At 43.4% G+C, this 24,627-nt stretch overlaps 2 long non-coding RNA genes across 2 annotated transcripts; one reads left to right on the top strand and one right to left on the bottom strand.

The window, feature by feature from the left end:
- Nucleotides 1–458: 458 nt before the first annotated feature.
- Nucleotides 459–3,738, bottom strand: LOC147251302 (uncharacterized). The gene is made up of 3 exons (XR_015118899.1): nucleotides 3,491–3,738; nucleotides 3,226–3,273; nucleotides 459–2,175 (listed from the first exon to the last, which is right to left on the bottom strand). It is a non-coding gene; the product is annotated as an uncharacterized LOC147251302 (long non-coding RNA).
- Nucleotides 3,481–8,895, top strand: LOC147251301 (uncharacterized). The gene is made up of 3 exons (XR_015118898.1): nucleotides 3,481–3,569; nucleotides 3,646–3,752; nucleotides 5,911–8,895. It is a non-coding gene; the product is annotated as an uncharacterized LOC147251301 (long non-coding RNA).
- The last annotated feature ends 15,732 nt before the right edge of the window (nucleotides 8,896–24,627 follow it).

Here is a 24,627-nt window from a genome sequence, read left to right as displayed (position 1 = left end):
GAAGATTTACAGGATTTAACTCGTGTTACTGTCACCCATGAGGAGCACGACAAGCCTTTGTGCTATCAATAACAACAAACAGGGAAGATGCACTGCAGATGCTGTAGATAAGAACAGAATCCTGATTTCACAGTCACTCTAATCTTTAAGATTCTCTCTGAGTTCTGATTTTTATTCTATCATCAGATTGTGACATCTAAGATTGACAAGACAACACTTATAGCACGTGTCAAAAACTCTGCGCTGACACTTTATATTTATCAGTTAGTAATTCGACCAACTGTGATTACACGTACTTCACATATGTTCACGCGTAAATATCATTGGAATGCTTCTAAATTGAATGAAGGTGATTCTCTTTAATTTACAAGAATCATTTTTATTAGCTTACACAAAAGAGAGAGCAGACAATGCTGAATACATATAATGGTTTAATTAGATGATGAAAAAATGTCTAGAGTTCCATGTTATATTGGAGTGCATCAACTATGAGGGGAAAAAAAACTACTGATACAATGCATAGGTAAACTGTGTAAAAGGTCTCTATCTAAATCTAGATTAAATGGCATTTGAAATATTTCTTTGTTTCTATTGTCTCCCTCCAATATGTAGCGATAATATTGCTGAATTTGTCAGGAGTACATGCAGTGCAAGTGATTTCACTGCGTTCTCCAACGGAACTGATGTGACAAACTGCTGTGACCACTCCTCATTCCACTTCCCGTCACCCAGGAACAAGCTCTCGTGCTGTGAAATTAGATAGTTAGCTCACTCCGTTGTCGCATTCATTTCCTTTAAACTTTTTTTTGTCCCAAATAGCCTATAGATACTGTTATTATTTTCCCGCCCCTTTTACAGGAGGCCAGAAAAGTTTAAAACTTCAGGGTGTGATATATATATATTACACAGACTACAAATTTAGCACAAGCAAATAAATTCTAAAAAAAAAAAAAAAAAAAAAGGATGGGTGTTCTTGTGCAGTTTTGTAACTGCGAGATGAGAAAAGAGGGAGGACAAAAACAGCTACTGATCTAATCCTGTTGGACATGAAGTTAAGTGGCATCTCTGATGTGATAAAGAGGAGAACAAACCTTAAAAATAACTTCAAAAGAATCATCAGATGTGATATTCTGATACCTTTCTAGTGACGATGCTGTACAACTACAGATGTCACCGTCACCTAAAAACGTGTATGAAGAGGGTGACTCATACAGATGTCCTGAAAAAAAAAAATGACTGGAGGTGTGAGAACTATTTACTGCTTCAAATATGAAGTGGGTGCTGAAAACCACAATGACTTAACTATTTACAAGGGTGATCCGAGTCCCTCGTGTAATACAAAGCTTCTGGATTGTGGTTGTTGACTGATTTAGCTGTTCACAAACACTGGTTGATGATGAAAGAACAGAGTGTGGATGAGAATGTAGTGAAGAGAAAACGTGTGTGACGTTCAGGGCATACGTGCAACCACAGAGGAAGGATGCACACTGACAATGATTGACTGTGACTGACAGATAGGAGGCTCCCTCTCTTCAATACTATAAGTCATGTAACAGAGGGGGGCCGTGTTCAGCCGATGGGCTTACACACTGGACAGGTATGTGCTGTGCAATTACCCCACTAGCTGAGAGCATGCAATAATCAGTAGGTGCTGTACCATTAAGTATGGAGGCGGTGGTGCAAACAACTTTAAAGAGACCACTGGTGTCGGGTGTCAATTTTTTACTTCACTTGAATAATTTTCTCCTTCTCACAAATGTGCAGGGTGTTCTCGCAGCGGTGCATCAGCTGCAGTGGGTGTGTCCCAGTATGGGAGAATGTGTGTAGGTGTTTTAAAAATATGCACGCTAGACAGACATGCATGTGTGTGTTTATGTTTGGAGGGACCGTGTGAAGTATGCTAGTGTCTAAGGTTTGACACGTGACATGACTGTATGGTGACTCCATACAGAATGGAGAGAATTTTATGCGACTGAGTGAGTGTGTGCACACTCTTGTAGGGTAAATATGTATATATACGATTGAATAGTGTAAGTGGTAGACATGCGATGGATATGAGTGATCCTTGATGTGTTTGTGTGTGTATGCATGTGTGCGTGTGTTCAGCCATGTCTGCAGGGTGAGGTGGAGGCTGATGCCTTGGCAGCAGGTCTGGCACGTCTTTCAGGCCTGAACCTGCAAAGTAGAGGGAGGAAAGAGGTAGAAAGTAAATAGGTGTGAGAGTATGCTTGACTTACACCTCACCATCACTTCAAACTCCCGACAAGATCAAACCCAGTACAGGCCCAGTCGTACTGCGTGAAGTCATTAAAGAGAATATAAAATATATCACAAGATGTTCTAAAATCTTTAACTTCTTGTTCGTGTCTGGCTTTGTTGTTATATTTTTCACCTGATTGTTTTTTTTCCGGTTTAGATTCATATCTGCATATTTGTCTTAGCGGGTACAACACGCCAGCAGGTGACGAGATCTCTCTCCTTCTCTTTCTCTCACTCTGTCACTGTGACATTTCAGTCAGGCACATCGCTGTTGATGAACATCTTGTATTTCAGCAGTCACGCATTTCAAGAATGTCTACAAAATCCATCATTAAAATTTTCTTTTTGATGAAGAAATCCTGTGTGTGATTTGAAACATAGTACGTTATCATCCATATCAACCAGCTGGGCTCTTCATTCATCAGGCTCTTCGAGATTATAGGTTCTATTCCCAAATTAATATTCCCCCCGCTGTGGATAGCATTAGATAAAAGGATTTCCTGGTTAATATCCATATAATAGCTTCAGCAACAGTGGAACACTTCTAAAGAGAATATGTGTCCCCTAAGGCAAGTCAATCACTCTACAATGATACCACAGCACAAAAGTGACATTAGAGAGTGTATCAACTGTATAACCTCAAAGGAAATCTCTATTCAGAAGGCTTTAGCCTGCCATGGCTGTGGGGCCGGGTACAGAAAGAGAGACTGGATTAAGAGAGAAAACAGAGGAGAGAAAAGTGTACAGGTGAAGTCCTATGGCTATGGAGGTTTGCTCAGCTGTGTAGTATTCTTTACTGCGCCCCACCCAGTAACCAAAGGCTGGGATATCTTTCCATTTTACTCGTTTTTACCCTCCCTCGCTCTATCTTTCTTTCATATTTGCACAGGTGAGAGGACCACAGTCCAATAGGTGTGGGTGGGAGACTTGAAAGTCAGGTTTGCCTGGCTGGTGGAAGGAGTTCACCTGTGGATAGATGGGGATCTGATGGCGGGGGCCCGGCCGGCCTTTTGTCTAGATAGACAGACAGCAAACATACAAGAATGAAGGAATCCTGTCAATGAGCAGTTCACTCAAGAGATCATTAGTCACCATGACTGTTCCACACTGAGAGAGTAGTAGTAGGGGGAACCACTGTATTAAGCAACTGAAGTAAGCGCAAAGGGCACAAACCTGTCCGACACAATATGCGAGAGAGACACATACAGGAGATAAAGGGAGGGAGCCTAACCTAGAAAGCCGTGAGGAAGGTGGAGCAGTACAGGATCCGTGAGGGTGCGAAGGTTTTCTCCCAGGGCCAAAAGTTCAAAGTGAGGCAGAGCGAGCAGGTAACCCTATAGCCACCATGTGCCACGGTCTCACATGTTCCCCTCATTGTCTTAGCAGGAGGGAGCTCAGGTTTCTGGTGCACAGCGAGCTCCCTGGGAGCTGAGGTCCAAGCACCACCCTCTCATCCAGCCACCCTTGGACCCCCTTGCCCCACCCTGGAAAAGGTAAACACACACACACTCAATAAGCAAACGTGTATTTAGTGTCAATATATGAGCATTAGGTAAACAAAGTACACGCTCAGGCCTGCGAAACTCAAGCAAGTCCGGCCATCACAAACAAGTCATGTTTGTCCAAATCAAAGTGAGGCCTTTCCTTTCTTATTACAGACAATTATTGTGAACCACTCAGCGCCTCTCCTTGAAAAAACATACAGCCCATGTCATGTGACATAATGGTAGCAACTGGAGAAACAAGTCGCAAATCACCATAATTATCATTACGCCCATGTCAAGAGAGTCTCGCTCAGACACATGAGGCAGGATTATCAGAGGATATGAACACCAGAGGCGATTCTCTCTCTCTCTCTCTCTCTCTCTCTCTCTCTCTCTCTCTCTCTCTCTCTTCCTGTAGAATTCCACCAGAGGGTATTTGTCAGAATAATGACAGTCAATGAGATACCAGTTTAAGAAGCAGCTAAGATTCCTGTAATACAATGTGTGTATTTCCTTTAGCGAGATTTTACTTGTGTAGTGATCTCCAAACCAGAGAAATAAGGTATTTGTGAGCAAAAAAAAACATTAAATAAATCTCTTAAAATCCTTAATCAAGTCACAGTTTGAAGTCTCTTTTGGGAAGGTACGTTTGTAAAATCTAGTTGAATATTTTTGAATTCTGATGCAGGTTTCTGTTATGATTACTTGTTGTAGCATAGCAGGCAGACGGACTAAACCTGAATTCAAATTTAATTTAGTAAATTAGACATAGCGCCACCTGCTGACAACAGGAAATGACTTTTTTTTTTTTTTACACTTTGAAGTGCTGTTTCTAACTAATTGCTCAGATGTGTCTCAAATACAAATTTGAAGAACTTGGTGTCGGGTTACAGTGAAGCCTGTCAGTTTACGTCAAACTGTTAAAGTGTAGCAAGATGGCCATTTTTTACATTCCCCCGTATAACATTACAAAAACTGATCAGACTTTTCCCAAACTTCACATATTTGATGATTACCTTCCCGAGGACAACGGCATTGCGCCACTGAGTGGTTATAGGAAGTAAGCCTTATGAAACAAACGTCATTTATTTGCAACAAAATTACACTGTATGTCGTGTTGTACAGGAACATCATATATAGTAAGTGCGTGTTCTCTTGCGCCACCTAGTGGATATAGTCAGTGACATTTGCACACATTATTCTGCTTCTTCATCCGAATATTAGGTTTCACCTCCGTCTCCCTCCACTGGTCAACCACACACTCCAGCATGTAGGGGACATTTGTATCATGTGACCGACATGAAACTGGGAAAATGCTACCACTGTAGGGGGAAGAGGAGGACATGTTTACATGAATATTCTAAGATTAAGATTTTGTAAATTCTGCTGGTAAAACCAGTTTACAAAATCATTCAGATATTTCAAAGGGACACAAAAGATCTTGTTGTTAATCACTAATCTACACACCAGCTACATGACCACAGGGTACTCCCTGAAATATGTCCTGCTTCCCTCACTCTCCCAGGTGAGAAGACATGTGACACAAACATGTAACCACTGCAGTGACAGCTGGGTGACTTGGTTTTCATGGCTGTGACACGATGTTTTCACTAAATATGAATGACACGACATAATCAAGGCTAAAGAGAAATACCCATGCATTCGTGGATCCATCTTATTTTACTAGTTCTTTTAAAGAATATTTTACTTTTCATTTTATTCTATGTCATGAATTCATTACAGTCATTTTTTTTAGAGATGAGAAACAAATGAATTTGATCATTTAAATGTTACTGACAGTGTATTGTCTCATTTAAATCACAGGCTTCTGAATTGGATTCATTCAAAAACATCCCAGGGCTATCAGACTTTCAGCGAATATTTTATCATTGTTCAAAGACTCAATGTTACATTGTATCGCAATGAAACTTTTAAACCCTTAATGACAGGCAGGAAATCCTGTCCATCCTTTAAAAATAAAAGATTGGCCAATATTTAAATAACTGATTGTGTGGTTTCCAGTATGAAAAGGAAGGACCATTGGACTGTTCATGTTTTCTCCAGCTTTGTCCCAACATCCACACAAGCTAATATTTATAGGTCTCTGTTTCTCTCTCTCTCTCTCTCTCTCTCTCTCTCTCTCTCTCTCTCTCTCTCTCTCTCTCAGCCTGTGATCCCCCCTGATCGTACAGAGAACACAGACGCTGGAATGACTGTGATGTCACCAGGATTCCATGAGGCCCACACAATGACTCTCTCCTCGACAACATAACTCAGACAGCTATCGGTTTGAGTGTGTGTGTGTGTGTGTGTGTGTGTGTGTGTGTGTGTGTGTGTGTGTGTGCGAGAGAGAGAGAGAGAAAGAGAGAGAGAGAGAGACTGTAAAGCAAACACATTCACTAAGCCTGAACCTAAAATCACACAGCAGCGAGAGAGATATCGACATGAATCAACGTCCGTCTGACACTGATTGAACATCTTATACACATCATACACAGTACATGTGTGACACAGAATAACATCTCCAGCTGCACTGATACTGAAAGGTAACTGTTGCCCAGGTTGAGGAGCCAAGGGCCTGTTGGTCGCTTCCTGATTACTATTGCCGAGGTGGTGAAGCTAACGGCCCCCCACCGAGAGAACAAATGACATCAAGAAAAACTTGTGCTGAGAATGGGAAGCAGGTACATGTTTCATCTGATCAGCTCTGGGGTGTACGAGCATCAGAAGATGAGAATAATAAACTTTACCAAGAAGAGAAGGGCAGCGAAGTAATGTTGCATATTTGGGAGAAATTTGCCAGAAAGAAACAACAACATCAGAAACAAAATTAGGAAAAGACCTCCAAAAACAAAGAGCAAGAATGTGAGAATATTCACTGTCCGGTGAGGGAACAAGAGAGTATACACAGGAAGAAGATCCTGTGCTCTGACGAATGCAAGTTTCTACCACATTTTCTTCTATGCAAATGTCTATGATTTGGATGATCTGATGTGCCCAAAAATAACAAGTAACACCTGATTCCAGCAGCCATTTCGGCTGAAACTCCAAGAGCACGCTGGTAGTTGGGTCACACAAGAGGTCACATCATGTTCTCGCCACAAACACCCAAAAGAGAGTCGGTTTTGAATCGTACCAAGACCGCCTCTTCAGCAAAGACTTAGGTCGCGTTCACACCACAAGGTCTGTTTTCTGATTCGAACTAAAGCGAGGATGATACATTGTTGCAATTTCTCAACTGGTCCGGTTGGCTTTCACAAAAGCCAAATCCCTCGCAATTTTTACTGTACATCATCTGCTCAGTTTCATGTTGGTGCTGATCTGGTCTGCATATCAGCAGACTTTAACGGACCACGCATATGAACGGCTAGGAAGACTGTGGCAATTAAATGACGTATTGATACACGCACGTCGCAGAAGCTCTGCTATCGGACGGTCGTATCACAGAAGACAACAGGCAACAATCAGAGCCTACCTGATGTTTTTTCCTTTGCCATACAAGCGCGACCAGTGAGGTCAGTGGACAATAAAAAGCTCACAATCACATACATGTTAAAATCACAAAGTTGGCTCATCATACAAACAGAATATGACATGTAAAACGGCACGCTTCCTGTGATTGGTGCGGATGGGTTCACACCAGAAGTAAACCGCTCTAGAGTTCACTTGGTAGAGGTCCGAGACCACCCCTACCAGGCTGACCCGAGAGTTGTTGACTGGTCCGCACCAGAGTTTGAGGCCAGCGTTCACACCAACCAAAACGAACAGCACCAAGGAGGTAAACACTCCAGGGTTAAGTTCAACTGGACTAAACAAGGCCGGTGTGAACGCGACCTTAGTACTCTTGTCTGATCCACTTTATTTGAGAACGATTGTTGAGTTCACACCTTTCCAAAAGTGACGCACTGAAACAGCCTTCGTTGGTGAGAGAGCTCTCCGATGACGTCAAAAGGTACACACCCTCACATATTGACGACATTCCAATGCCAGTGAGAAATTATGTAAAATTTCAAGTTTCCAAACCAGTATACAAACAGTATGTGAACTAATTAAAATTGAAAAACAAATTAAATTAGGTTTCTGCCATGGGAAATTTGTTTATGTTTGGAATGAAAACTAACAAATAGTTATAAATTGGTGCAGTATGACCTGAGGAAACAGAGAGGAGAGGGACCTTGTTGTCGAGAAACTACAATGATTGGGGCTCCTCCAAGTCCACTGATAAGTTGCTGTGATAGTAACAAAACACAGTCCTGACTTTACTTATTCGCTGTTCTGCCCCTGTTTGCTGTTCCTGAGTGCCCTGTAGAAGTGTAAACTGTAGCTGGAACAAGCAGCGGAGCAGGAACAGTGTGAGAGACATGGAAAATTTGCATAGACAAAGATAGAAGACAAAAAGACCAATTTAAAAAAAAAAAAGGTAAAAATGTGAGTGGGAAATTCCCCATATTGATGTTAATGAGATGTACCGCACATATTTACCACAGCGTGTAGTGGGAAAGGAAGCAGACTAGGTCAGCTGATGACTCACAAGAACACTAGACTTTGTGTAATCATCCACAAATGTCCCCAAATCCTAAAGTGCAAAGGGTCATTGACATCTAGATAAAATGCTTTAAGACCTAAAAAAAAGCAAACTCATCATTTCCCAGTGTGAGTAGAAAAGGATTTGCGTTTGTTTATTTTGTTTAGGGGGGAATGGTGGCGTTGAGGTCGATGGTGTCTTCCTGTAGCAATGTCCCTGGAACAGTCGTTAGGATTCAGGATCTACAATTTGATGCATATCTCCCTCACTTTTGCTGCCTAATAATGCCTCAGTCATGCCAGATTTAAAAACAATGAAAAATGTGTTTGATTTTGGTATTATCCTGCTCAAAAACATAGAAACAGACAGGTGCCAGTGAGGAAATTACTTCCTTGGTGGACGACCTTTAACAGCCGTGCTTAAGTCCAACCTCCATATTTCTGTGACCGTGACCTCAGCTACAGAGATGACACATCATGAAGCATTTAAATCTCTCAACATCCAAATGTCATAGAAAACATGATCATGTGTTGTAGTTTGGTAGTTTGGGTTTGTTGCTATAGCGCTGTGGCATCCATTGAAATTCAGAAATAAAATGATGTTGTTGTTTTTTCAATGCATTAAATCATCAGGAGCTCCAACTGTGTGTTTTGTTCTTACAAAAGTTAATCTTTGGATGAAGTCTAGTTTTCTTTTGCACATCTGTGAGCCTGTCAAGAGCCCCAGGGCGTTGTGCGGAGGTGTGAATGCTAACATGGCTCAATCTGTATGCCACAGAGAAAAAACAATCCATGCTAATCTGCCACCACAGACAGGAGTCCTGTTAGGCCAATCAGGAATGGAATCATCTGGAGTGGAGAGGGTTCAGAGAAGCCTAGATCAGGCCACTGATTGCAGCATGGGTGATTTGCAGCTCGAGAACAATGATGGCTGCCTGGGTCAGCACTGATGGAGAGGCTCTGACTGACTGCAGCAGCACAGACAGCACAAACTCACCTGACATTCATGGACGGACGTGCATACATGCATGAACACACATACAGGTGTACACACACACACACACACGCACGCACACACACACACACACACACACACACACACACACACACACACACACACACACACACACTCATACAGCCTGCAAAATAGTGAACTGTGCTAGTTACAAAGATAATGGGACCGACCCTGCTGGGTTTGACCTAAACATGCCCCCGAGGCTTGTATTTGACCCTCTGCATTTAACTAACAACACATGAACCAAAACAACTCAGCAAGCTACTTCCTATGAACTCAGCACAGATAAAACGGGAAACTACCTTTGCCCTGCAGCAGAATATGTAAATACAGCGGGAAAGCTGAGGTTTGCATGAATGGGGGGGGGTTCAGATGTTAAGTGTGCATATGAGGGGAGCAGAAGAGAGACGCATGGAGGAGGAGGAGGAGGAGGAGGTGGAGGGGGGGGACGGACACCATCAGGAGTTTTCTTTAAGGCATCCCCTTTGATCTGCCTAGCCATCATTTGGGGAAAGAGGAAGGACCACATGGGCCGAAAGGTCATGTCAGAGAGACCCTGGGATTTCTGAAGAGACCGAAATGTTAAGTAGCAGCACCCATACCAGGAAGACTACAGCAGTGTCACACCAGCATCAAGTGGAAAAGTTGGGGAGATTTTGGACAAATATTACATAAAATACCATAAAAACCTTAGTTTCAAGGGGAAAAAAGCTGTTTTAAAACCAAAATAAATTGTATCTTTTATCTTGCTGTCTTAGCTACATCATGCAGAAAACTGAGCAACAATAAGACAAAGGAACAGGGGAGCATGAAAGGACTTGGCTATAGAATAAAGACTTTCGATGAGTAAATTAAAACCTGTCAAATCTACCATCGATGACAATTAACATTTAAACCTTATGTCATAATTATTCAGGCTGAATAAAACCGCCCATAAATATCGTTTCTTCGGAAAAAAATTTGTAAATGTCATCGGGTTAATGTGTGAGGCTTTTGCTGTAGCCTAAGCATGTGAACTAGCCTTGGGTGTATGTTGATGTAGCTCTTGAGCTGCAATTATAACACAAAACATTAGTTGTTAGCAAAAAATGGTGCCTGAAAAGGAGCATTTATGGAGTTTGAGCATAAGTATGTTGCGTTATTTAAGGTAAATATAATTCTGAATGGAGCTTCAGCCAGAGGAAGAAATGGCGTACTAATGAGGAACCACCAGTGTTTTCCATCCATAGATCCATTTTCTTTTGCTTATTCCTGTTAAGGGTCGCGGGGGGGTGGAGTCTATCCTAGCGGCTACGGGCGAGAGGCAGGGTTCACCCTGGACAGGTCGCCAGTCCATCACAGGGCCAACACATAGAGACAGACAACCATTCACACTCACAGTCATACCTACGGTCAATTTAGAGTATCAATCAGCCTCGTCCCCTCTTGATGTCTTTGGACTGTGGGAGAAAGCTGGAGTACCAGAGAGAACACACACAGGAACAAGGAGAACATGCAGACTCACACAGAAAGATCCTGTGCTGGCGCCGAGACTCGAACCCTGAACCTTCTTGCTGTGAGGCGACAGTGCTGACCACTGCACCACCGTGCCGCCCCCACTGTTTTCCTCTATGTCAATATGTACTTGACATGTCTAGGGAGGATACGGCTACATGAACTTCTGCCATACACTGTCATTCCTACACATACAGAACAAATTTGAAATCTGGCAACATTCTGTCGAGTTTTAAAAATGCTTGCCAAAGTTGTTAGGGTCAAGTACCAAGGTCCTGCAGCTGGAAGGTCCCTTTATAAACTCATATGTAGAGAAAACAGTGTCATAAAGAAAGAGTTAATTCAAAAATTGTCTTCTCTGTTTTTAAGTGGCAGCATTCTTGCCCCAGGTCCCGCGTGGGAGTGGAAAGTTTGGCTTAGACGTGCGATACCATATGAGATTGCTCACAGCCTCTAGAATAGGCAGGTGAGTACATGCACATGCACATGCCCCCCCCCCCCCACCCCACCCCACACACACACACAAACACACGCTCACACAGACATTGTTACCAAGTCAGAGGTCTTATCACAGTAATCCACATTAGTGTGTCAAGGAGGTGAGAACAAATGTGGATTTATCAGTGGAAAAAATTTCCAATTGAAAAACCATAAAAGCCTTTTGATGGGGGGGGGGGGGGTTCTTGATAAACTTGTACTAACACAAATATACGTACAACAAATAATACCACCAGTCAAATTATGTCTTTTAAAGTGTATTTAATGGTGGTTCTGCTTATTTGGCAATGTGAGAGAAAGTCAAAAGGGTGGAAGAGGGATAAAAAGCGGATAAGGTGCCAGGACTCAGTTGGGATACTCTCACCATCAGAGGATGTGCTCAAACACTGTGCTTCATGGTACACAACATAAGAATTCTGATGACACAAAACTCGGAAATGAACTTCCGTTTTAGCGTTGAGCACAATTCCAGCAAATCCTGAAAATGTCGCCAAAACAAAAACAAAATTAGAGACGTTTCTGGAGCTAGCTTTGAAACTGGGCTGCGCAGTGTGCACTCTTATCAGAGGATGGCAGTAGAGGCAGCGGTAAGCATGGCTTTAATTGACATCTTGGCCGTCTACACACAATGGTAAAGAGATCTTGAGGAATTACACTCAGTCAGCCAAGTTGTAACGTTCTTTCATGCCAGCTGTATCAGCCATGGTGCTTGCTGTCCGGAGATGAAGATCGAGTTTTGGGAATAATCAGGAAGACGTCAGCAGCAGAAACAGCTTCCTGGATAAAAACATTAAAACTCATTCGAAATTTTTCATTTCGCACATTTACCATTTAGAAGAGGAAAAAACACACACCTCAAACAAGATTAAAAACTTTTTTCAATTCATCTATTTTGCTATTTCCCAAACTTTTCTCAGGCAAAACGTTGCACAAAAGATATCCCGCGACTTTGGCCAATGAAGAAAGTGGAGGTCTAACATCAAATGTCTTTGGGTGTCAAAAGAAGATTCCTACCTTACATCAGATTGAATATCATTCATTAATTCCTGATAAATATTCTCTGATCAGAGCCGGTGAGGAATTCCCAGTGTGTTTTGTCAACAACAGAAAATCATTGGCTTCTGATAGAGATCAGAAACCTTGACTCCTGTTGGCAAATACAGTACATCCTGTTTTACACCTCCAGGGTAATGACTCATAACAACAGAACCAACTCCTAATATGGGTTTATGGGTTCACTTGTTAGAAGTTCACACTGGTGATTTCCAGCTGGGCCGGCGTACTGTACACCCCACAGCCAGGGCAGGAGGCCTGACAAGAGTGAGAAGGCAGCGGGGGAGGTGAGGGAAGATTTTTAGGGTGCCTAAAGTTTTTTGGGGCTGAGTGGGTCTCTTTAGCCCCCAGCAGATTGTCCCCCTCTCCTTCCCTCCCCTCCTCCTCCACCCCTCTCCTCCCCCTGGCTTTGTGTGCCCTGAGCCCACTCCTCCCCCTTTTGTCACCCGGGCATTCCGCTTTGGTTAGCACACACAATGGGCGCTCAGTGCTCGCTCTCCTGACACTGCATTCTGCCTGTGCACCAGGGAGTGGGCACGGGAGGGGGAGGGAATGGGGTACTAGGGTGGGGGGTTAAAGGATGACAGCAACTCACCCCATGTGATCCAAATGCCAAGTATCAACTCCCCCTCCTCTTTTACAAAGACCGTCATCTAACTTCAACCATCCATACAGATGGGCAGTAAAGCAAGTGCCAGTGGGCCGGGTTGGCACGGAGAAAAACAAAACCTCCAACTTCACCAGCCAAACAAGAGAACAGGTGCCTCTTATAGCTGACTGGCTATATGGAGCCCGACCTTCACCCAACGGTGCCCAGCTACATGTGTGTTCCCTTCATTTTTATGCAGCTCGGCACACATCCTAAGCGGAATTTTAAGACCTGGCTGCAGAACATTTTTGTCTGAAAATTAATCCCTCACATCGACACCAGTAAGAGTAAAACTGGCATAAATACAAGACGAGGCTTTACTGCTTTGACATGTTTATCAAAGATCTGGAACTCTTCCTGGCCTCCAGCAGTTGATATAATAGTTTGACATGTCATGGCTCATAGTTGCTGCACATGCACAATTGACAAATAGGGGATTCCACATATGTGGAAAGGAGGCTGCGAGTGTTAGACTCCCCCACGACCAAAACACAGAGACATCGATGTGACCACTTAGTGGAAACATGATCACGTGTCATTGTGAAGTACCTCAGGAGTAAAAGTTTACAATAAAGCAGCAGAATGTGATGTGACATTTAATTTAAGCAACCGGTGGAAGAGGATGACTGGGTCTGTATATGTGTGTGGCAGCAGCTCAGAGGCTGGTGGGGGGTTAGTTAGAGTTTCAAAGACCCTGCTTGTTCGCCCATATTTCACACCACGGTGACATCTTAAAGCCTAGACAGGCCTGGTTGCTTCACCCTCTCTTTCACTTTCTGAGAAAAAAGGGGAATTGGGATGTGAGGGAGGGGGTACTAAAATTTATGCAAATGGTTCCCCAGAGGGGATACGAATTTTATGGGTTTAGAATTTAGTTCAGCCAACCTGAATAATCAAATGTGGGAACAAAAACAAAAAAAAACCCAAACCAACCCCCCCCCCCCAACTCAGTGCTCAACGTACTGAGTTGGGCTCAGTACATCCAAACTCTTATTAGGAGGAGGGGTTTGAGGAAACAAGAAGAGGGGCTAGTGTACCTGATCAGGCAGAGCTGCCGGTTCCTGATTACGATACCATTTTCTCAGCAGGCCTCCCAGCCTCACCCTGCTTCTGTGAATATGGAGCACAGGGCCAGCCAATCCCCACCGCGCTGCCTCTCATCTAATGGCAGAATTAAGACCGTTTAGAGTGATTTCCTCTGCCTTCATGGTTTCTCTCTGAAAGAGCTGAATCTTTTTCCCTTTGCTCCGATTTACAATGTGGGGGGTCTGGCATGCAATGGGAGAGAGAAAAGTTCTACATGACTGAACATAACATTGCAACAGGTGGGATATTGAACTGAGACACAGCAGAACACGGCCGAGAATCATTTTACTTTATACATTCTCATGATGAATGGCTTTTTTAGTTTAGTCGATTTTTATACTTCTGCGGCACATTTATCCCTTATCAGTTAACAACCAGGTCCCCCGGAGAAGCGTTTTCATAACCACGGCTCAGAGCCTCACCTCCATCACTAGAAGTTAATAAAGTTTAACAAGAAACACACAAAGTCTTGGCACTGATTTCACTAACATGTCAGAGTACACACGTATACATTCAACTGCTGCACTGTCACTTGACCCCGATATGACAAAGTGAAATTGTTAAGGAATGTTTTTCATTAACAATCACAACTCCATTCAACACTGACAGATTGAGAGAAGTTTGTGGGCCATTTTATCTTGATTTATTTTGATGAGACAAACTTTTTACGTAGTAATGTTACTGCAGTCATTTCACATTTCCTCACTCACAAGCTGAAGAATTAAGTGTTAAAAAAAAAACCTCATGTGGAAAATAAACAGAGGATACTCAAGAGGTTGCAGCTCAGCCAAAGAATACACTTTACTTGACTAATTTTTATCCATTTCAATACAAGTGATCTTAAAATGGATTTTGGAAGGCCCAGGGTCGGCACCAGATCATGTGTCAGATCGGGCTGATTCATAATGACACTAACCCAAACAGGGTGTGAATCCCAGTGCAAATCTGCTTAAACTCACTCCCTCTGTGTCAAACAGCATCACATCAAGCCCATCACTCTGGAAGATGGCAGAGCACCATGCAAACAGTCTGAACCTGTTGCTTTTGTATTCCCCTGTGCTGTCTAATGATTCCCCCACTTTTCCTCCAACCTCCAGTGGACAAATCCTTCAGCTTTATTGCCCAGACTCAAGGGCTGCAGGTGCACAGGCTACAAAAGGGAAGGAGTGGGGGGGTGGAGGGTGGGGGGTGTGAGGAGGGGAGCCAGGGGGATGGGAGAAAGAGAGAGTGGTTAGTTGGGAGATAAGAGAGGAAGGAACTGAGCCTCCTCCATACCCTGGGTTAACCTCTACACCCACCCTCACCCTATCCCCACCCTGCGCACCTCTCCATTTCGCTCCACTGCCTTGCCACACGTGAGACGAGTGCAACCTCCGAGTGGTGCCGCCTGGCGCTACCAGGCCTTCCTTAGTGTGTGTGTGGTGTGTGTGTATGTGTGTGTGTGTGTGTGTGTGTGTGTGTGTGTGTGTGTGTGTGTGCCGATGGGCGCAGGCGTGGCGGTGTGGCAGAGTGGCCATGTGGCAGGACCAACACTTTTCTTCTAAACCAGTAGAGGAGCAATAATTCCTGGGAGGTACAGCTGTGCCCACTGAGGCTTGCCCTACCTTGGGCTGCAGTGGCCTCTCAAACTTCCCATGTTGCCCTCCTCTTCTGGCTTCTGCTACCGTTGCTGCAGCTCATGCTCATACATACAAGGTGAGAGCCTTGAATGCGGTCACTAATGAGGCTTTTAGCTTTGTGATACCCAAGACCCCTCTCACTAGTATCAGTTCCTATCAGGGACCATTTCAAAAGTCTAGCTTCTCCAATGAAATATCAAACATCCTCACACATAGTAGAGAAAATTCTGCAGGAAAAGTGGAAAAGGTTCCAAATAGATGATTGAAATTAGGAGAAACAACTGGTTAGATTTTGGAATTGATCTAGAACAGGATCCATTTGATGTCATCAAATCACCATGGAAGACTCTCTGAATTCCCTCCAGTTCAGCATTTAGTTTTTAAGATGAAAACGATTCATTTCTAAACATTGTCATTGTGTATCAGTTGATCTGATGTATTGATAAACTGCCTCAGTTCTAACAGACCATTTCCTCTCTAGTGGGATTGAATTAGAACATTTATGTCTCTTCTGCATCTAGGGTGAAATAAAATGTGCACATCATTTAAAAATTTTAACAAGCGGAAAAGTCTGGGCCCTTTTTAATATTTGAAACTTTTGAAGATGGTACATTGAGATAAATATCTACACGTATGCAACCTGGTGACAAATGAAAGGCAAACCAAACAAAGGTGTTTGGGCACCATGATCCTCCAATAGGGCTCGACTCTGCAGATCTCTGGAACTCTACTGGAGGGTTGAACGCCATTTATCCCAAACATATTCTGTCATTTAGTGTTTTAATGATGATAATGTCTCAAATATGTCTAAAATCTCCCTTATCAAAGCAATAATTTAATAGTCAGAAAACCCGTTCAGTGACTTGTCTGTTGTACATGTAAATCTGCACAGTTGTTAAGACGTTCCTCTCATTTGTCACCAGCTTGTATTTATGTGTGTGTGTATAGTGTGCATGTCATGTGCATGAAGATGAATTGTTGCTCTTGACAAGACATTAATCCTCTCACTGAAGTCTTTAGTTCATTGCATCAAGAAGATTTGGCTCCAATCAAAGAGCAAGATTCTTCGACAGATAAGCAGTAATGGAAAAAAAAAACACCAGGAGGACGTGAGATGGGAAGGTTTGTTGGTTTAAATGAGTCAGGTTAACGGAAGTCTGAACAAAGTGAGTCACAGTGAAAGCTGTTGTGGTGGTTGTACTAGTGAAGAAACACTAACTGCGCCGAACTCAAGTGGAAAGTGATTAAAAACACGTCGTGCCAGCTCCAAGTGTCTCCCGGGCCTCCAGATTCCACCTGCACACAAAAAGCTACACGAGTCACCCACTATAAACACACATAATGTACCAGAACACTCTAGCTCACTCTCTGACACACACGCATGTATAAACAAACAAACCTGCCGATGTTACTGGAGCTGCTATGCTGGGAACACACCCTCAGGGACAGGAATAACAGGCCACTCCAGAGCACAGGGACATCTGAGACACACTGGCACCATACAAGCATGATGACTCTTTAACGTGTCCTTATCTCCATCCCTAATCCTCAGCCGCTCCACCGTCGGCTACTGTTTACACCAACCACAAGTCAAGGGTAAAAGTAGAAAATGGACTTTCTTAATTCTGAATGACTAGAGTCTACTAGAGAGCCATTGAGGAAGCCCTCTAGTGTGGAGGGAGCCTCATATTGAATACGGATTGAAATTTACATGACAACTTAGGAAAAATGCTTTTTTATTACTCATTCATCCCGTAAATCACTTGGCACCCCCGCTTCTTTCCTCTGCCTGGGCTATTAAATCACCATCTTGACCCTGCAACCTGGGGCCGCAACCATAAAGAGCCCCCTGTGGGTCAGAGGCCTGATTGTAACATTTGAATATGAAATGGACTTGGTTGGGCCTGGAAACAGCCCCATGCGCTGAGACACAGGCTGACCCCCAGGAGAGAGGCCTGCCTCGGCAACCCAGGGCCTGGAGGCTCCCTCTCACTCTCTCGCTCTCTCTCTTCTCTTCTCTCAGCAAGGATTTACTTGGACTTGAGAAGGAGAGAGCAACCGAGAGAGGGCTGAAGTCTGGGGGTAAGGGGAGGGGGGGGGGGGTTTTGATGGGGAACGGAGCAGGGTAGGGGTTGAACGAGAGTGAGGGAGAAGAGAAAGAGAGGGCAGACATTTGAATAAGACAAGAAACGATTGGTGTTTGCATGACAAAGGAGCCCGCCATCTCCCCTGATTGGTGTCACAGTGCGGCACTAAAGCCATGCAGGACCCCTGGGGAGGGGTGATGTGTGGAGCACAATCATGTTTATGCATCCAAGGTGTGATATTAGGGAGGGATAGTGGGGACCCATCATGAAGTTTCGGGTTGAAGAAGTTTGTGCGCATTTTGTAAAAAGGTGAAGAAGTTTGCATTACTTTTACAGTAAATTTACAACTTGAAGTTAAAATCCCAACACTGCTTTGTCTCTTTTTACAATAAAATAGAAAATTAGCAGCTTCCTAAAATAATAGGAGAGTTTGTAATGGCTATTTTTGGCAATTGTTTCTTTTGGATCATGTGACTTTGTAGTTGCAGAAGCAATGGCTGAGATCTGGCAACAGACGATGAAACTCCACTTGAGTGAGATAGGTTATAAAAAAGGAAGTAATGTCAGTATACAGTGTCACTGCACAGGAAACTAAAGTGAATACGCCCATGTTAACAATTAATATTTGTTTATTTTTGTTTTGTTATTTTTATTTCATAAATCTTTCTGTTAATGCTGCTGAAACTATTTGAATTTCCCCAGTGTGGGATAAATAAAGCATTCTTATTCTTTTTCATTTGTTTTTCATCGGCTAACCTGGAACTTTGTTTAACATTGTTTTAGCGCCCCAACTACCCAAAAAGTCCTATTTTCACAAAATCTGACTTATCTAACATAGAATTGACCAGCATTGAAGTGAACTTGTAGCCAGGAATCATTAACATAAACCTGCATATGTTAATGCTTCTTTACCTCCCAGCCCCCACAGCGTTTCTGCAAATAAATACAACTAAGTTGCCTTGTTCTTTACTCGTAGTTGCAACCCTACTAATTATTCCAGAGAGGTGTGAAGTCCACCACCCTCTCAGTTTCCTGCCGGGCTGTCAGTGGAGTCGTCAGCTACTGCAGGTGGACCGCTGGCACCGCTGACGTCCCTCCTGCTACACAGTCCTGCTACTACCCCCCCCCCCCCTTATTCACATTGGACTGGGGACAATGACAATACATAGATGAGAGAGGATCATGAGTAGGCAAATCCAGGGGCTATGAAGGGATTTCACAGCTCAATAAGTTTGGACAATTTGTTTACAATCCCTCCATTATTACAAGTCCCATGGGAGTGAGTGTATGCATAAACACTGATGCCTTTTCTCCGAGATATTGCAGATTAGCGGAGAGCCGGTCTCTTCAGGAGCTGCTTGACCCACTGTCTGCTGCGAAAGTACCTTGAGTAGAGAAAAAGAAGCACTGGGAAAGGAAAAAAAGAGGAGGGAAGTGAGAGTTGTCAAGGCCACAAAATGCACACATGCACACACACACACACACGCATGCACACACGCATGCGTGCGCTCTGACCCCCTGTAGACAAAGCCTCCGCAAGCTCATCTGGGTAGTGCTGCCGGCCCTCAGGGACACACCTCCAAGAGAGATGGCCTGACTAACTCTCCATGGCAACTAATCAATAAGTGACACAGTCAGTCAGGAGTGACCCGTGGCCAAGTGTGTTCAACCTCCCCCCATGTTCCCAGGGTTACACTCCTATAAACCACACACACACACATATAAGAGTGGGCAACAGTAAAAGACAAAGTGCCCCTAAACTGACCAGTGCCCCCAAGGAAATAAATCTTTGGGTGTGTATGATGACGTACACATTTTTCATCATTTGCAAGTATGTGGCATAGGGTGCTCGTTGGGGTGGGGGCTGGGGGGTGGGAGGTACACGTGGAGACAGGTTATGTGCGTGCCAGAAGAGCATGGCTCCTGACAATAGCGGTATGATCAGAGGATCTTTCAAGGAGCAGAGCAACCACACTGTCATTGTGTCTCTGTCAATCTGGATTCCCTCTCACTGTCCTCAACAAACACTAATCAATAACTGTGGCCTAGATGAGAAGGCCTAATCCCACCCCCCCTCCCCACATTGTCACCCCCCTACCTCCTTATCCCTCCTGGACTGTGCATTGTCTTGCACCCTCACTTCACTGTCCCTAGGCATATATTCATCTGCGCACATACACTTGGCCCCGTTTTATTTAGGTTTCCAAGACGGGTCAGAAGCGCGTCGTAACTCTAGATGAAGCAAGGCTGCATGCTCCAGTGTTCATAGACAAAGTAATGTGTGCTACAGAAAGGGACCATCTGCAGCAGACACACTTTACACACTAGGAGTGTCTGAGTTTGCTAATGCACATAACCAACCATTTGAATGTAATGACCCACACAAGTTCTGATCTAGTTTCACTCTGCGCCTGTTTGCACCTCAGTAGCCACATGTAAGCATAAACCTTCTAACCGCACGCATCCAAAAAAAAAAGAAAAGAAAAAAAACGGGATGGTTCCATGTTAACTCATCGTGTGATTTGTGTTTGTTTTGTTTGGGACAAAAGCAGCCGTAATCCCGTCTCATATTTGGTGAGTCTCATTCACACACACACACCTGCTGGGACAAAGTAAACACCCACAATGGCGGACACCTTAATAAATGACCCTTTGCGTTAGAACCGGGGTCGGGATAAACCCTGAAGCAGGCATGTTGATATTATGTTCAACAGAGACACGGCTCTTCAAGATATGACAGCTCACATGTTGCTTTTACATCAACAGCATCGTGGCCCTTCTCTCTGAGAGGAAACAGAAGCAGGCAACTAATTAATCTAACAAGGTGCATTATGGGCTGATTGACAGTACAAGATCTGATTTGAACTCACGATCAGATTTGAACTCCAGATCATGTTGTAACTCAGGTGTCAGGTGTCTCTGCCTCTGTCACCTCTTTATCAGATCAAGACTAAAGCTTTGCCGATTGCGATTCACATCTTATTTTTTTACTCACCTTAAACATTTGTTTCAATTTTATTTTGAATGCTCGATTTGTTTAAAATAAAAGCTTGACAGGTTGGACTCGAAGAAGCCTGGATTGAACTTGTACTTTTCTATTGATGTAAACAAATTTTGCTGCTAGGTGGATGCAGTTTCTTGAGTGGCGGCGTGCTTGCCTTTGAAGCGTTTCCCACCCAGCATTCCTTGTGGTTGTGTAAGGCATGGCAATCCAACCACAGCTATCATTAATGAGACATTCACATCACGGAACAAGTCTGCCTGCGCTCACAGAGCAAAAAACGTCCGTGTTGAGGTTTATTAAAATGGTCGAATGTGATTTTCTAGTGTCTCTCCTGGGTGATGTCAGTGGGTGAGTGACATGATTGAGAAGACGGTGCGATGGAGAGGGATGGCTCTCAGTGGGTCAGCCTGAAAGTCCTGACCCCAGGAGGATTTGATGCCTTTTTCCCACGCAGGGAGTCGACCTGAGAGGAGCTCGTTAACAACATCTGCCCCGGTTCAGGGAGATTAACCCCCCCCACACACACACACACCCCAACCCCCGCACCTCTACACACACACTACTCTGCTGTCAATCTCGCTACCTCACACTAGTCTCACTGCTCTGGACAGGCCAGACCTAGCTGGACAGGCCACTTCAGGCCCCCTCCAGGCTCAGCTCTAAAGGGCCTCCTGGAGATCCCAGCCACAGCAGATCAATACAGTCTAACTATGTCAGAAGTGCAGTCCTCAGCTGCTCTCATCCATTCACCCATCACAGTACAACTAGGTTCTTAGGTTATGTCTGATCAGATCATCAGATGGGATTCCAGATTTGAGGTTGAGATTATGTGAAGGTGGGCGTAAATTCAGAGGGTGTGTTCCTGCTGTCAGTCGCTCAGCCAGTCGAGCAGGTGAGTTCGTGATGTCACAAACGTCAGCCTGTCAGCCAGATTTGTGTAATGAGTTTTCCACTCATCATACTGACGTAAAAAGAGACACTCAAAACACACACTCCTATCGCTTTAACCACCTTGTTCTCAGATACTCTCAAAAGAGGTGTAAGTGGCGGGGCATGTTCTGACATAACGCAAGGGGCGATGGATGTGAAAAACTGTTCTGACTGAAACATAGCCTATGGCACTGGTGTTGTCAAGCTGGAGCCTCGCATAGGCTGCACACATACAGGGGTGCACGTAGACACAGTGGCAGAATCCACTGGGAATCTGCTGAATCCATGTTCTACAGGGCTATAATTAGGTTAGTTTTTGGAGAGGGGGTTAAACAAACAGGGGCTGTGAGGTCATAGGCAGATGGAAGTGGGATATGCCTGCACTTGCTGAGTGGGCACGGAGCTCCACATGACAGGAGAGAGAGAGAGGCCCTCCGGGCACTCAGCGGGGGGAGAGCGGGGTGTGTGTGTGTGTGTGGGGGGGGGGGGGGGTTGGGGGGGGGGGGGGTGGCCTCACTGCCAGAACATTCAAACAGAATCAATAGCTGCGGCCGCACACCTTTCCCCAAAGTGCAGATTTTCTCTACCGAATCATTATTAGGAATTAAAATTCTGTGCCAGTCTCAGCCATCACGCGGCTTCCAAAAACAGAAGCAATATTTTACTGTGCTGGAATGTTTAAACTTTAAAGCAATAATATGGCAATTCAGATGAAAGGCAACCCAGAACGTTGCATTTTTGTTTTTTAAGTGAAAAAAAAATACTGAGGTAACGTATTAAATATGACTGAAAACAATGAGCCTCTCCAGGCCACATTTCATGCAAACCCTGACATTAAGAAGCGGGATGAGAAAAGCTGCTTAATTGCAAAAAAATTAGTTGGAGAGTGTGATTAGGTGACGGGTGGCTGCTGGCACACTGGAGTGACTTAAGACCCTGTCAGTGAATGCAGGGAGGTCTGGATAATCTTTCCCTCCACAAAGGTGTGTGGGGCTAATCCAGGCCGCTGTGCTGAGCCGTGGATCAAGTCCTACAGGGAGTGTGGGAAGGCCAGCAGGGCCGCCACTGCTCCAGCCCTCTTGGTGGCCGGAGCTTTTTTTTTTCCCCTCTCTCTCTCTCTCTCTCTCTTCCTTTTTTAATTCCAGCATGTACACTGCAACAGCGGGCAGGTCCATTCTTCCAAACACCCTCACATTATTAGTGTCAGCTACAGTAATAGGGCCCAAGGGAGAGTTCATGAATGTGATGCAATTTCAGGGAAATATAATCTCTGAGATTGAGGCTGTTTGATATATTTCACATATGTGGTACAGGGATATGTTTTCACTCGCAGATCTGAGCGTTATTGAATGGTTTAAAATTTCAGAGGAAAATCAACCCAAGAACAGCTCCGCCGTACACATTAGAAATTATACATCAGTATGGAAACACTGGCAACAAGACACATCTTGTTATGGATCATTTGATCTTTTCAAGTCATTTATTATTTTCTTTGCCAAGCAGAATATTGAATTATTTCAACTCTGGCACATAAAGACGGACACGTACGGTTATTTGGGAAACTTTTCCGAGCAACGGCAACTCTGGTGTTATGTGGGAGATCACGTTCATAAACCGAATGAAAAATTAAACGTGGGAGTTGAAAGAGTTTTTATTGGTGATTCTTAAATGCATTTTTCTGAAAGTATAAATAACTCAACTTAATTCCGATATCATAAACCTTTTGTTTTAAACTGAGGCAACAAACGGACGACCTTCAGTATTTTAAAGATTGAAATGAATAAGAAAAGTTGATACAAAAGGAGAAGAAAAGGTATCACAAGGAAGGCAAAGCTTTTTAGTACGACTTTTTAAAAAAATAATTAAGAATTCAAACAAAGATGCATTTTTTTTAAAGCTACATCAATTTAAATATAATGATCATATAAAACGTGTATTTATTTTTCATCAATATTAATCGTACCATGCTAGAGTTCAACAGACCTTAGAATTAAGCCCTAGAATATAACTATGATTTTAAATGGGTATTGTTTTCAGCTTGTCATCTAATTCTTCATTAAATAAGGGATCTTCTCTTCAATCAAAAATATATGAAAAATGTAGGAAATAGAAGGAATATTTCAGGAACCCCCCCCCCCCCCCCAATCCATGAGTTGTAGATCTTTTAACATCAGCAAGAAAAAACAAAAAAAACAAAAACATTTTCACTTCTATTCTCACAAACTGTTTGGGAGACATTTTTGAACGGATGACACAGTGAATATTCTAGTCACATTTCTGAGCAAACCACACATAAAAGACAGAGTCACAAATTCACGTTTTGTACAAATTTATTCAGCATTTAAGAATAGAGGATGGTCTTAAAATATGTAGAAACGTCAGTTTAAATAAACCTTTTCGTTCAGAGTAATGAGTAAACATGACACTGTAAAACCATAAACAGAACAGAACTTCTTTTTTTTTCTTCTTTTTTTTTTTTACAAAAACAATAGTGGAACATTTTTCACTTGACAAAAACATCGGGGTCACAAGCTAGAAAATAATAATAATAATTAAAAAAAAAAACTATAAATAAAACTTGCGTTTGCGACCCGCACAGTCTTAACATTTCATTGTAACCTAGGTGATGTGGGTGGGGGGGGGGTGGTGGTGGGAGGAGGGGGGGGGGGAGAAAAAAAAATAAAACAGACTACAAATTTGGACAAAGTCGAGACAACTGACATTCTACAAATTAAGTGTAAACATTTATGAACCAACTTTCCATCCAGCTTTTCTGAAATACAACAGCCTCTTCACGAGGCCACGTGCCTTTTCATTGAGAGAAAATATGGCATCATTTAAAATATAGAAGTCCGATTCTTCTACGTAAGTTGATTGCTTATACTTGTGATAAAAAGCCTCTTTGCAATGCGATTTACTCTGATG

Source organism: Aulostomus chinensis, chromosome 13 (assembly GCF_037954235.1).
Source record: "Aulostomus chinensis isolate RoL2024-O1b breed Wild chromosome 13, RoL_Achi_v1.0, whole genome shotgun sequence".
In the NCBI taxonomy this organism is placed as follows: Eukaryota; Metazoa; Chordata; class Actinopteri; order Syngnathiformes; family Aulostomidae; genus Aulostomus; species Aulostomus chinensis.
Note: the sequence above shows the minus strand (reverse complement) of the source record. Positions and strands in the feature narration are given on the sequence as shown.